The following is a 13,478-nucleotide window of genomic DNA, read 5'->3' on the forward strand; positions in this document are numbered from 1 at the left end:
CCTTGTTACTTTATAACTAAAATTATGCTACTGTTATGAATCAGGCCACCATGTGATATAGTCATTCTCCACCCCACTCCCCCAAAAGGCATCACGACCCACAGTTTGAGAACTGCTATTCTACACTAAGTGGAGTTTCTTTTTAAGGTAGGTTTCAGCATATTGTTAGAAGCACAAATCCTGTTCTTGTTTTTGGCTGCCTTCGAGTGGGTTTTGGCTCATACCAACCCTATGCACAATGTAATGAAACGTTGTCCTGCCCTCTGCATCCTCACGGTGGTTCTGTTTGCGCTCATTGTTGCGGCCACTGTGGTAATCCATCTTGTTAGGGACTACCTTTCTTTTCCTGCCCTTCCATACCAAGATTTGTGTCTTCCTCAAGAATAGTGGTTCTCAACTTTCTGAATGCCACTACTATTTCATACCAGTCCTCATGTACTGGTGACTTCCCAACCATAAAATATTTTCATTGCTATATCATAACTGTATTTTCGCTTCTGTTATGGATCAGGCCACCCATGTGAAAGGTTCATTAGTCTTCTAAAGGCACTGTGACACAGTTTGAGAACCACTGGTCTAAACTAAGGGGAGTTTCTCTTAAGGTCTACTTCAGCATATTCATAGACGCACAGTCCTGTTGTTATTGTTTGGTGCCTTTGAGTGTGTGCGGGCTCATAGCAACTCTATACACAATATAATGAAACGTGACCCCGTCTCGTGCCACCCTCACAGTGGTTATTTTGCTTGTAGTCATTGTTGCAGCCATGGGCTAATCCAACTTTTGGGGGGCTGCCTCTCTTTCGCTGCCCCTCTACTGCCCTTTCATTCATTTCCTCATGTAGTGATGAACCCCCAATCATAAAATTATTTTCATTGCTACATTGTAACTTTAATTTTGCTACAGTTATGAATCAGGCCTCCACTGTGAAAGGGTCTTTTGACACCCCCCCACAAAGGGCTCGCGACCCACAGGTTGACAACCACTGCTCTAAACTAAGAGGAGTTTCTCTTAGGATCTACAGCACCATATTGTGAAAAGCATGAGTCCTACAGTGATTATTGTTAGGTGTTGCCCATTGGGTTTCGATTCTCAGCAACACTACACACAAGATAATGAAACGCTGCCCCGTCCTGTGCCATCCTCACAGTGGTTTCTTGTCTGCACTCTTTGTTGCAGCCACTGCGCTAATCTATCATCTGGGGGTCTGCCTCTCATTTGCTGCCTTTCTGCTCTGCCAAGGTTTCTGTCTTGCTCGAGGACAGTGGCTCTCAACCTCCCTATAATGCCACAGGCCTTTTATACCACTCCTCCTGTAGTGGGTACAAACCCAGTCATAAATTTATCCTCATTGCTACTTCATAACTGTAATGTAGCTACTGCTATGAATTGGGCCACCCCTGTGCAAGGGTAGTTCATCACCCTAATGGAGTCATGACCCAAAGGTTGAGAATCTCTGCTCCAAACTATGAAGAATGTCTCTTAAGATATATTTCAGCACATTGTTAGAAGCAAAAGTCCTGTTATTATTGTATTTAGGTACCTTCAAGTGGGTTTTGGCTCATAGCAACTCTATGCAAAATATAACAAAACGCTCCCCCCTCCTGTGCATTCCTCACAGTGGTTCTTTGCTTGCGCTGGTTGTTGCAGCCACTGAGCTATTCCAACTTGGAGGGGCTGCCTCTCCTTTGCTGCCCTTCTACTCTACCAACATTTGTGTCTTCCTCTCGGACAGTGGTTCTCAATCTTCCTAAATCTACGACCCTTGCATGCAGTTCCCAAAATAGTGGTGGACCCCCAGTCATACAAAATTTTCGCTGATATTTCATAACTGTAATTTTGCTAATCTTATGAATCAGGCAAACCTTGTGAAAGGGTCATTCAACCCACTCACTCCCCAAAAGGGTTCGTGATTCATAGGCTGAGAACCCTGCACTAAACTAAGAGGAGTTTCTCTTAAGATCTATGTCAGCATATTGTTAGAAGCTCAAGTTCTTTTTGTGTTGCTGTTAGTTGCCGTCGAGTGGTTTTTGACTCTCTGCAACTCTACGCAAAATATAATGAAACGCTGCCCCGTCCTGGGCCGTCCTCACAGTGGTTCATTGATGGCACTCATTGTTGCAGCCACTGAGCTATTCCATCTTGTAGGGTCTGCCTCTCACTTGCTGCCCTTCTGCAGTACCACGTTTTGTGTATTCTTCTCGGGCAGTGTTTCTGAACCTTCTTAATGGCATGGCTCCTTTATACAATTCTTAATGTTGTGGTGATCCTCAACAGTAATTTTTTTTCATTGTTACTCCATTACTGTGATTTCACTACTGTTATGAATTGGGCAACACCTGTGAGAGGCTCGTCTGAAACCCCATCGGGTCGCGACCCACAAGTTAAGAACCACTGCTCTAAATTTAGAGGAGTTTCTCTTAAGATCTAGTTCAACATATTGTTAGAAGTACACGTCCTGTAGTTGTTGTCGTTAAGTTCCGTCGAGTGGGTTTTGACTCTTAGCAACTCTATGCACAATATAATGAAACGCTGCCCTGCCCTGTGCCACCCTCACCGTGCTTGTCTGCTTGGCCTCAGTGTTGCAGCCACTGTGCTAATCCAACTTGTTGGAGACTGCCGCTCTCTTCCTTCTTTCTGTACCAAATTTCTGTCTTGCCCTAGAGAAGCGGTTCTTAACCTTCCTAATGCCACTACCCTTTTATATCGATTCTCATTTAGTGGGGACCAGGAACCATAAAATTATTTTCATTGGTACTTTGTCACTGTAATTGTACTGCTGTTATGAATCGGGCCACCCCCGTGAAAGGGTCATTCTACCCTCCCAAGGGGCGCGACCCAAAGGTTGAGAACTGCTGCTCTAAAGTTAAAGGACTTTCTCTTAAGTCCTATTTCACCATATTGTTAGAAGCACAAGTCCTGTAGTTATTTTTGTTGAGTGCTGTCGAGTGGGTTTCTGGTCACAGCAACTCTATGCACAATATAATGAAATGCTGCCCAGTCCAATGCCATGCTCAGAGTTGTTCATTTGCCTGTGCTCATTGTTGCAGCCACTGGGCTAATCAATCTTGTAGGGGCTGCCTCTCCTTTGCTGCCCTTCTACTCTATAAAGAATTCTGTCTTCCTCTAGGGAAGTGGTTCTCAACCTTCCTAATGCCACGAGTCTTTCATACCATTCCTCATGTAGTGGTGACTGCCAAATCATGAAATTATTTTCATTGCTACATCATAACTCTTATTTTTCCACTTTAATGAACGGCCCACTGCCGTGAAAGGGTCATTCATCCCCCAAAAGGGGTCACGACCCTCACTTTGAGGCCCACTGCGCTAAACTAATAGGAGATTCTCTTAAGGTCTACTTAGGTACATTGTTAGATAAACAAGTCCTGTTTTTTTCTTGTGGGTTTTGACTCATAGCAACTCTATGTCAATATAATGAAACACTGTCCCGTCTTGTGCCATCCTTGCAGTGTTTCTTTGGCTTGTGTTTGTTGTTGCAGCCACTGTGCTATCCCATCTATATTGGGGCTGAGTCTATTTTGTTGCCCTTCAACTGTATCAAGAATTGAGTCTTCCTCTTGGACAGTGGTTTTCAACATTCTTACTCACGACCCTTTCATCCAGTTCCTCATGTAGTCGTGACCAACCAACCATAAAATTATTTTTGTTGCTACATCATAGCTGTAATTTTGCTACTGCTATAATTCAGGCCACCCCATGAAAGGGCTGTTTGACCCCCTAAGTAGACACGACCCACAGGTCGAGAGCCGTTGCTGTAAACGAAGTGGAGATTCTCTTAAGGTCTTCTTCAGCATATTGTTAGAAGCACAAGTCCTGTTGTTATTGTTGTTGGGTGCAGTCGAGTGTGTTTCGCTCATAGCCACTCTCTGCACAATATCATGAAACTCTGGGGGTCTTAAAGGCTTGAAGGCAAACAGGCTGAAATCTAGCTCGGAAGCAACAAAGCCCACAGAGCAGATGCACGCAAGCCTAAGTGAGCACGAGGTGTTGAAGGGATCAGGTAGCAGACACCAAAGAACAAAAACCATCATTGTGTGATCACCTTCCCCACATAAACGCTGAAGATGAATGTGTGCATAAGTAAGTGTGGTCAAGAAGGCTGATGGTGGCCGGCTATCAAGCGATATAGCGTCCCGGGTCTTCAAGGCTTGAAAGTAAACAAGCAGGCCCAGAAGCAACAAAGCCCACATGGAAGCATCACACCAACATGTGTGATCATGAAGGGCTGAGGGGACCAGTTTTCAAGCAACAAAGGCGGGAGGGGGGATTATATCATCGTGAATGAGGGGAGTGCATGTCGGGGGACCAATGCCCACCTGTAGACAACTGGACATCCCTTGCGGAGGGGTAGTGGGAAGGAGATGAGTCACTCGGGGTTCAATGTAGCAATAATGAAACTCACAACCTTCCTCTAGTTATTAAACGCTTCCTCCCCCTACCTCTCATGATCCCAATTCTACCTTGCAAACCTGGTTAGACCAGAAGATACACAGCGGTACAGACGGGAACTGGAAACACAGGGAATCCAGGACAGATGAACCCCCCAGGACCAGCGGTGAGAGTGGCGATACTGGGAGGGAAGTGGGTGTAGAAATGGGAAACTGATCACAAGGATCTACATATAACTTCCCCCCTGGGAGATGGGCAACAGAAAATTGGGTGAAGGGAGATGCCACGCAGTGTATATAAGAGAAAATAATAATGTATAAATTATTAAGGGTTCGTGAGGGAAGAGGAGCTGGGTGAGAGGGGGAGAGGGGAAAGGGGAAATGAGCTGATTCCAGGAACCCAAGTGGAAAGCAAATTTTGAGAATGATGAAGACAATGAATGTATAAGTGTGCTTTACACAATTGGTGTACGAATGGATTGTGATGAGTTGTATGAGCCTCAATAAAATGATTTTAAAAAAGAAAAAGAAAGAAATGTCTATAAATGAATGAAGGCAACATATGTACAAAATGCCTGATGCAATCAATATGGTTTGCAACAAAAGTTGTAAGAGTCTCCAATAAAATATTTTTAATAAAAATGTATATATAATAAATATTTTCCTAACTTATATAAATGATTAATAAGAAAAAATTAAGCAGCCTGCGTGTTTTATAGCATAAAATGGTAAAACACAAATGAGAGATTCAGCAGGAAGCAATGGATAGGAAAATATTTTCTCTTATATGTAATGTACATTCTCTTACATGACAACAATCAGAATATGCCGTAAGAAGCTCGGAACAAATACTAGAATAAAATAGAGGAAAAAATTCCCAAACCTTCAATAAAATGCTATATGCTTTCTATGATTTTCACAAAAGTTCAAATTCTTTAACAAAATATTTTGTTCATTCAAATTTTTAATTATGCATAAATTTAGGTCTACTTGCATTACATCTCATAAAAAGGCATAAGAATTGTTTTTGCACTATCTACAACTAAATAGAAGATAGTGAAGGTGAAAAAATACCTTTCGTGAATGTTGCTTTGAAATACAAATGGCATTGTCCTAAGAAATTTAAATGATTTAATTTTTAAAAATTATTTTATTAGGGGCACATACAACTCTTATCACAATCCATACATACATCAGTTGTGTAAAGCACATCCGTACATTGATTGCCCTCATGATTCTCAAAACATTTGCTCTCCACTTAAGGCCCTGGCATCATGTCCTCATTTTTCTCCACCCTCCGTGTTCCCCCCTCACTCATGAACCCTTGATAATTTGTCAGATCTTACATATTTTGTCTTCCTTCACCCACTTTCCTGTTGTCCATCCCCCAGGGAGGAAGTTATATGTAGATCCTTGTAACTGAGGTCTCAGAGCAGCTGGGTGTGATGCAGGGGAGGCTCTGGAAGCAGCTGCAGACACTGCGGGAGTTGGCAGCCCAACAGTGAGGGTCACTGCATCCGTGGGTACCAGAAAACTGGCTGGGCTTTCTTATTCCCCTAGATGCTACCCCTGCCTTGAAGAGAACAGTGACAGAGGACTGTAGACATGTGTCTGGAAAAGATGAGGCCTTCACTGTTTCCTCTTCCCACAAACCTTTGAGGAGAGCCTTCAGGGCAGGGGATCGGCTCCCTGGCTCCAGTCACCTGCCCTGCCCCACAGCCACACCCTCGCCAGCCCCATTTCCCCCTGCCCTGGGTTTGTTTCTTGAATCCAGAGGAGCAGCCTGGGCAAAGACCATGAAGAAACTTGTCCTTCAAGCAGCCCCTTTGATTGGGTCCATTTTCCTCCAGAGTTTGGACACATGCACACTAACTGTTGGGGGACTCAGGGTGTCACCACAGGGCCCAGGATCTGAAGAGGATGCTGGCACTGCAGGGCTTCCTGAGTGAAGCCGAGGACTTGCAGAGCTGGCTGAGCAGCCAGCAGCAGGTGGCCAGAGGAGAGAGGACAATGAGCACACCCTAGTGAGGAAGGGGGTAGGGGCAAGTAAGGTGCCCTGGAGCCGAATGAAGACGGGTGGTGGAGGGGGGCTGCATGCACAAGGGGCTGATGGGGAACATCAGTCTGGACTGAGGACAGCTGTGGTTTCCTATTCCCCTCTCTGCGTAGAGGGGCAAGTTCTGTGGCTGTCCAGTCCTGCCCTGCCCAGTCACTCACTGAGGTGTCTACAGCCCACCAGCCAGGGCCCCCTGTGACCCCTCTCCTCTCTTCTCAGCTCTTCTTAACCAAGTGTGCAATGTTTCGGCACCAAGTAAAGATGGGTGGCCACCAGGGGGCAGCCTGCCCCACTAGCGGAGGGTCTGCTTGAGTGGTGGCCCAGCACTGCGCCCAGGGCCCAGCAGTGGTGGCAGGACCTACAGTGAGTACCAGCAGCCTGGAGCGGAGGTGAGTTTGGGGGAGGTGCTGGGCATGGGGTGGAGGGGCTTACAGGGAGACCCTTGCTGTGCTGCGGCTCTGCCAAACCCCTGAGAGGTGAACTGGCTTTCAGCGTGCCCACATTGGGGGCCCAGGCCACGTGTTCCAGGGAGCAACTTGTGCAGCCTGGAGCTTGGGACCCCTTACTTAAGCTGAGAGGCCATGTCGGACCACCTTCAGCAAAGCTCAGCCTTTGAGTTCTGGGCTTCTGGCTTCAGGGCACGGTGAGAGCAGCTGCTGGTTCTGGCCCAGCTGCAAGCATCCTGGCTGTACCTGGCCCTTCTCGGGACTCCAGATAACACTGGCGAAACTGGGTGCACCGAGAGGCTGGGTTACTTGCTAGAGACCAAGCTAATTAGCAGTGGAGTTGAGACCCGATATGGCCCTCACCATAAAAAGGAAGTGTTTTATGCCCTGGTGACCCTTAGCCTTCCCTGAGGTCAAGGGTGACCATAGCAGCCACATGAAGAGTGTCAGAAGCAGGGCACAGTGAATGCATCAACCTCCCCACTCTCCCCCCGCCGGGGCTCTTCCAGTCTTGGCCTAGTGCCTCTATTGCTGGGGAGCAGGCTGGAGAGTCCCCCACCCTTGCAGGGCCCACAACCTTCCTAGCAGTGACAGCAGATCTGAGAAGGCACAGCCTGGCAGTGTGTGGCCAGGCTCCCTGGAAATGGTCCCATTGAAGATCTGGAGAGCAGACCGATTGTTTTCCTTTGATTGTGTTACAGACACCTTACAGGAGAGAAGGACGTTTATAGATCACTGTCTACAGTTTCTGACCTTCAAAGCACTCAAATCATTGCCATCGAGTCGATTTCTATCATCGAGGACCTGTAGGACAGCACACGACGGCCCCTGCGGCTCTCTGAGGCTGTCACTACGGGAGCAGACAGACGAGCCGCGTCTTTTTGATGGGTTTCAGACCACTGACCTTGCCATGAGTAGCAGCCAGGGGCATGCCTTTTTCTGACCTTAGGTTTGACTAATATAAATATACACACATATAATGCACATATATATATATATGAATTTTAATATAGAGGGTTTTGTTTTAAGTGGAAACATGCAGAGCAGTTTAACAATTTTTATACATTTTGTTTGCAGCCCTCATCATATAACACAGCACTCTTCTTGCCTCCTCCCTGGCCCCTCCCTCCCTCCTGAACTTTGAGGGCAAATGCTCCCCTTTGCTCTAGGAAGCACTTGCCTCATAGGTGCCATGCGTTCACTTTATCAGCTCGACTGTTGCTTGGACAGGGGTGATTCCCGGAGCTGGGCTCTGTTTTGGATTTGAAGGGCCCTGGTCTCGGGGTTCCAGCAGTCCCTGTCAAACTTGTAATACCCTCTCTTCATGAAGTCAACTTCCATTGGCTTTCAAGCTGTGCACAAGTTGCCAGTTTGAGCTCAACCAGAGCAGTTTGAGGCGGTGGCTGGGCACCATCTAACTCTCCTGGTCGCCAGGACAAGGATGGAGGGCTGTGGTGTTGGTGGTCCGTTAGTCCTGTGGACTGCTTTGCTTCAGTTTTTGATTTTCTTCACTCGTCAACTCCAGATGGGGAGAGAGGGGATCCTAGTTGCTAGAGGTGGCTTTGCAATGGAGACAAACTTTTTATACTAAAGTGAGATTCTTATGTGACATTTGCATGACTGCAGCAGCCCCTGCTCATCTTCCTCCGTACTCACCCTAGCTGACCACCTTCCTGCCTCAGAGGATGGGGCATTCCCTCTGCCAGTCCACCCTCAGGTCCTCACTTTCAGTCCCACAGGATCCTGTGGTATCAATCCCCCACCCCTATCAGCCCCACCCCCAGCCTACACAAGGATTACAAACTCTCGCTCCACTCAGATTCTCTGTAGCTAGTGTCACCTCCCCTGTGTTCCTCAGAGTGTGCTCTGCACCCATGAGATTATTGATTGGTTTCCACCCATAGTGACCCTCTGTGTCCCACAGGGCTTGCTCTGGGGGCAGCTCTCAGAGGGGGAAACCAGGAGGAGGAGGGGAGGGAGCAGTTGGGCAGAAGAAGCTGTGATGGAACCCACAGAGCCAGACTGCCCATGAAGGACAGGACCCTGCGGCTGTTTCACCGAAGGGGTGCCCCTCAGGGCAGATCAATGCTCTGGAGACCCCACAGCAGGTGGAGTCCCTTCGATTCCTCCTCAGTCCCGCCCTCCACATGCTCACCTACATTTGGAGCTGGGTGAGTTTCTCCTCCTGGGCTGCCAGCTGCCTTTCTAAGTTCTGGTGCTAGGCATGTAGCCCTCTAAGGGGCAGATCCCTGCTCACCCCACAGTCAGGGTCTAGCAGGAGGTCCTCTCAAGGGGCCAGCCAGACCTCGGCCTGACCCAGCATTCCCCGCAGGTCCTCCTGGTCCTGGCTCACCTGGCAGTGCTCCTGGTGAAGGGCCCAGGCCGTCCGGAGTTCCTGCAGCTGCCTCTCCAGCTTCCAGAGACACTGTGACCTGGGGGGCAGAGGACTGTTGGGACGGGCGCAGGGTGTCGCCTGGGTGGGGCAGGGCTGGGTTACCGTGGAGCAGGGAGAAGCAGGAAAGGGAGCTCTGGCCACGCACCACCCTGGCCCTAGCCTTCAGCGCGCACATCTCTGGGGCCATGACGTGGCTGGTGTCCAGCAGCTGCTACCCCGCCGGCCGCACTGCCTGGGCTCTCAGGCAGAGCTCCTGCCCCAGTGTCTCCTTGGCCCCAGCTGGCCCTTCTGAGGATATAGACTAGCGCCTGCTTCTCTTGAGCCCGACTGCTTGGTGGGGGACAGGGCATGGGAACAGGTCTCAGGGTCAGAGGGCAGAACAGGGAGGAGGCAGTGAAGAGCTGGGTGCCCCCACCCGCATGGAACAGAGCGAGCCCCCATCCAGGTGGGGTGGCACATACAGCAGTTATTGGCAGTGCCTGAGGAAGGCGTGGCCATGGGCTACCCACTCCAGTTGCTGGCCCTGCTCCCAGGCCTTCAAGTCCAGGTGGCCCAGGCCTCCTGCACCTCAGCCAGCTGCCTGGCCAGGCCCTCCTGGACCGCAGGGTGTACCTGGAGGTCCTCCATCCCCATCTGAACCACCACCTCGCCCACAGCCCCAGCTCCCTCTACAGCTGGCAGAAAGCAGGCTGAATGCTCCTCCACCCAGGACTCTGCAGGCCATCCTGGCTGTACCCCAGCCTAGGTCAAGACCAGGCCCGTCACCACCCATCCCAGAGGGGGCAGGGGCAGGCTGCAGTCCTGCCTGAGGTCAGCTGGGGGTGAGGGATCCTCATCCATCCATTGCCTACAAAGAGAGGTTCTTGCGGGGGTTGAGGGACTGGGGCCCACCCCTGCCGGAGGCGGTGCTGGCGCTGCAGGACCTCCACAGACGCCAGGACATGGCCAAGGACAGCACCCACCACCAGGACCACCTTCTGCATGTGGCCCCACAGCTCGAGCGCCGCCTTGTGGAAGTCGAGGGCACAGCGGGAAGGAGGGCCAGCAACTTTCTCCCTGAGAACATGGCCACCTCCTTTTGAGCAAAGACTGTGGCTTGGGGATTTGTGGGGCGTTAACACGGAGGGAAATAGGACGAAGACTCTATTCCCTAACTTATAACAGGGAGAATCTGGAAAGCTGGTATTCCACGGTAGGAAAGCCTCTACTTTGGTAAGTTAGAGGTAAAGTCCAAGTGCATTATCCTGCTTTAAAAATCATTCCCACGGATTCTCCGTTAACAGCTAGGCTGCCTTAATGTGAGCACATGGCGGATTATATCTCTGTGTAGAAGCAGATATGATCCTTTTGCCCTCTCTTCCCACCGTGACACCCAGCCCCCCTTGTAGCTTCCCCTAATGCAGGTATTAGCTTTCCTCACCTTGGTGAGCTCAAGTACAGAGGCCTTAAAATAGATACCGCCCACCTTGTGACCCATGTCACTACTGAAGAGGTTTGTCTCCAGGCTCCCTATACACGTCCCAAGAAAGCAAAGTTTCCACTTCTCCCAGTTCCACGTGGTCCATCAGGAGGAGCTGAAGTGAGCATGCCTAATAAAACATGTCTGACTCTGTATTGTATTCTCTCGCCCCTGCCTTTCCTGTCCTCTGTGACTTTACCGTGACCTTTACCTATTATCATCGCTGTACATTCGCGCCTTCTGGCCCTTCGGTGGTTAGAAGATGGATGGTTTCCTCTGATCACAGCAGGTTCCTGATGAGGCCCGGGGGCCACAGACAGGGCCCGAGGGAGGAAAGGGTCTTGACACGCATGGTGGGACAAAGGCAAAAAGATGGGGAGCCCTGAGCACATGTGGATGGCAGCTCAGGGAGCGAGTGGGCTGCCTGTCACGGGGTCTGCCTGTAGCACCTCCAACAGTCAGTGAGGAGAGGGCTGGCCCCAGGGCCACCCAGCCCCTGGATTTCGGTTGCAGGACCTGTCAGGTGGTCAGTGCACTGAGACACCAGTTCCCGAGAAAGGAGGGTGTGGGGAGTGGAGGCAGGGAGCTCTAAGAGTGGTGGTCAGCAAGAAGACCAGCAGGGCCTGTGCCCCCAATGAAACTAAGGACCTTGCTCAGGGAGCATTGGGAGAGCCCACTTCGTGCTCCTGCCACAAGGAGTGACCTGCGCTGAAGGACTCCAAACTGGGGGCAGGAAGGAGCGTGGTTGAACGGGGAAGGCTGATTGATGCTGGGAGCTGAAGTCAGCCATACCCCTTCAAAAACACATCCGCACACGAGAATACACACAGAAGTACGCATGCACACACCCACATGCCCACCCCTACACATGAGCACACACACACACACACGCACACACACGCACACACATCTGGAGTAGGCCCCTGTGTCCCGAGCCCCTTGGCTGTCGCTGGCCTATCCCTCTGGGCACCCACCTCTGTGCGGGCTTTCATTGCCTTGTCCAGCCTCACCCATGTGGCCTCAACACAGCTCCTGTGGACTTGACTCTGGGCCATGGAGCTGGAGGAGGCGAGTTCCAGGGCACCTGCCAGCTCCCTCAGGGCCTGCACCCTGGCAGCCCCACACTCTGCCCTTTCTCCCGGAAGACCTTGAACTTCTCTTCCAGCATCTGCCAAAGGTGGGGCTGGAGAGGGTCAATGTGGATGGGGTTCAGGCAGCTCCTAAAACTCATGAAAGGGCCAGTTGGCCCCAACAGCTCCCACATCCCTCAGCCCTGGTTCTAGAATTCTGCAGGGCATCTCCTGCCCCCTCAGCCCACCCAGCATCTACCCTACCCTCCGTTCCTCCATCCACTTTCCCGGCACGACTCACTTCCACACCCTCCAGGTCCTGCCCACACTGTCTCTGGAGAGGGCCCGAGTTCAGGGAACCCAGGGCAGCCCCTGCTGTCTGCGGCCTGTGGAGGAGGCAAAGCTGGGTCGGTAGATCAGGGATCCTGGTCACAAAGCCCACTTAGCAGGGTCACTTTCCCAAGCCAGGGGCTCCCTGCACCTTCAGGGGCGTTCTGGGAAGAGTTGAGCTGGGCTGAGGATCCCCTGCACAGCACCAGGCTAACCCAGGTCACAGTTCAAGCTACTGCGTTTCCAGCCCAGATGGAACTTAGGTGAGATAACGATTTGCCCATGATCCTAGCCCAGAAGCTGGCCCAGAGTCTCAGGGGCCCTACATTTGCTGCATGTAAGAACCATGGAGGGGTGCAGCTTCTACCTTTGAAGGGTGTGCAGTCTCCTCCAAACACACAGCATGCCTGGGTGGCACACAACGTGGCTACCTGCGGAGTGCCGGGCTTTAGAATGACCCCACCTGCTGACTCATGGGGATGCTCCAGAGGGTTTGCAAGCCAGTAAATCTTTCCAGGAGCAGGGAACCTCTTCTTTCTCCTGAGGAGCAGTTAGTGGGACTGAACCAGGCAACAGCCCAACACTTCCCAAGCAGGCCTCCTGGAGCATCGTTAGAGCAAGGGGTAAACTGCTAGTGATAATGGGCTTCTGGGAGGAGAGTTTGCAGAAAGGCCTGAAGCGCTGAGCAAGATCTCAGGACAGTGGCCCTCTGGGAGCTTAGGGCAAGACCTAAACCCAGCCAGGAAGCTGAAGGGCTGACCAGACAGATGTTGAGGGGGAGGAATGATCATGCTGGGATAACTGCTTCCTGGTTGGAGCAGTGGGAGCTGACTCAGGCCAGACCCCACCTGCTCTGAGATGCTGAGGCCACCCTCAAAGTTCACAGCCAACTGTCTCACGTGCTAGTCCGTATCCAGGTGGGTGCCAGGGGGAGAGGGTGGCTTCTGCAAGTGCTGCCACCCCAGGCCAAGAATCCCACCCTCAATGCCCGTGCTCTTGGCCACCATGCTGTCTCAGGAGAAAGCCACAAGCCTCCCAGATGCCATGTCCCACTATGTGGAGGCCCCCATGAGGAGACATGGATCGCACCAATAAATCACACAATCTGCCTCTGTCCCCTTGAGGCCTCCTCACCCCCCACTATCATCACCCCAGTCCCGCTTCCCACTCTGGACTAGAGTGCATAGGTATTAGGAAGAGATAATACTCACAACACATGGAACCCAGGAACAGGAATGGGAATAGAGATACCAAAAGGGTAGGGGTAAGGGGGGTAGAGGATGGGAGGAAGGGGAACCGATAGCAATGAATGACA

This window comes from Tenrec ecaudatus, chromosome 11 (genome assembly GCF_050624435.1).
Source record: "Tenrec ecaudatus isolate mTenEca1 chromosome 11, mTenEca1.hap1, whole genome shotgun sequence".
Classification (NCBI taxonomy): domain Eukaryota; kingdom Metazoa; phylum Chordata; class Mammalia; order Afrosoricida; family Tenrecidae; genus Tenrec; species Tenrec ecaudatus.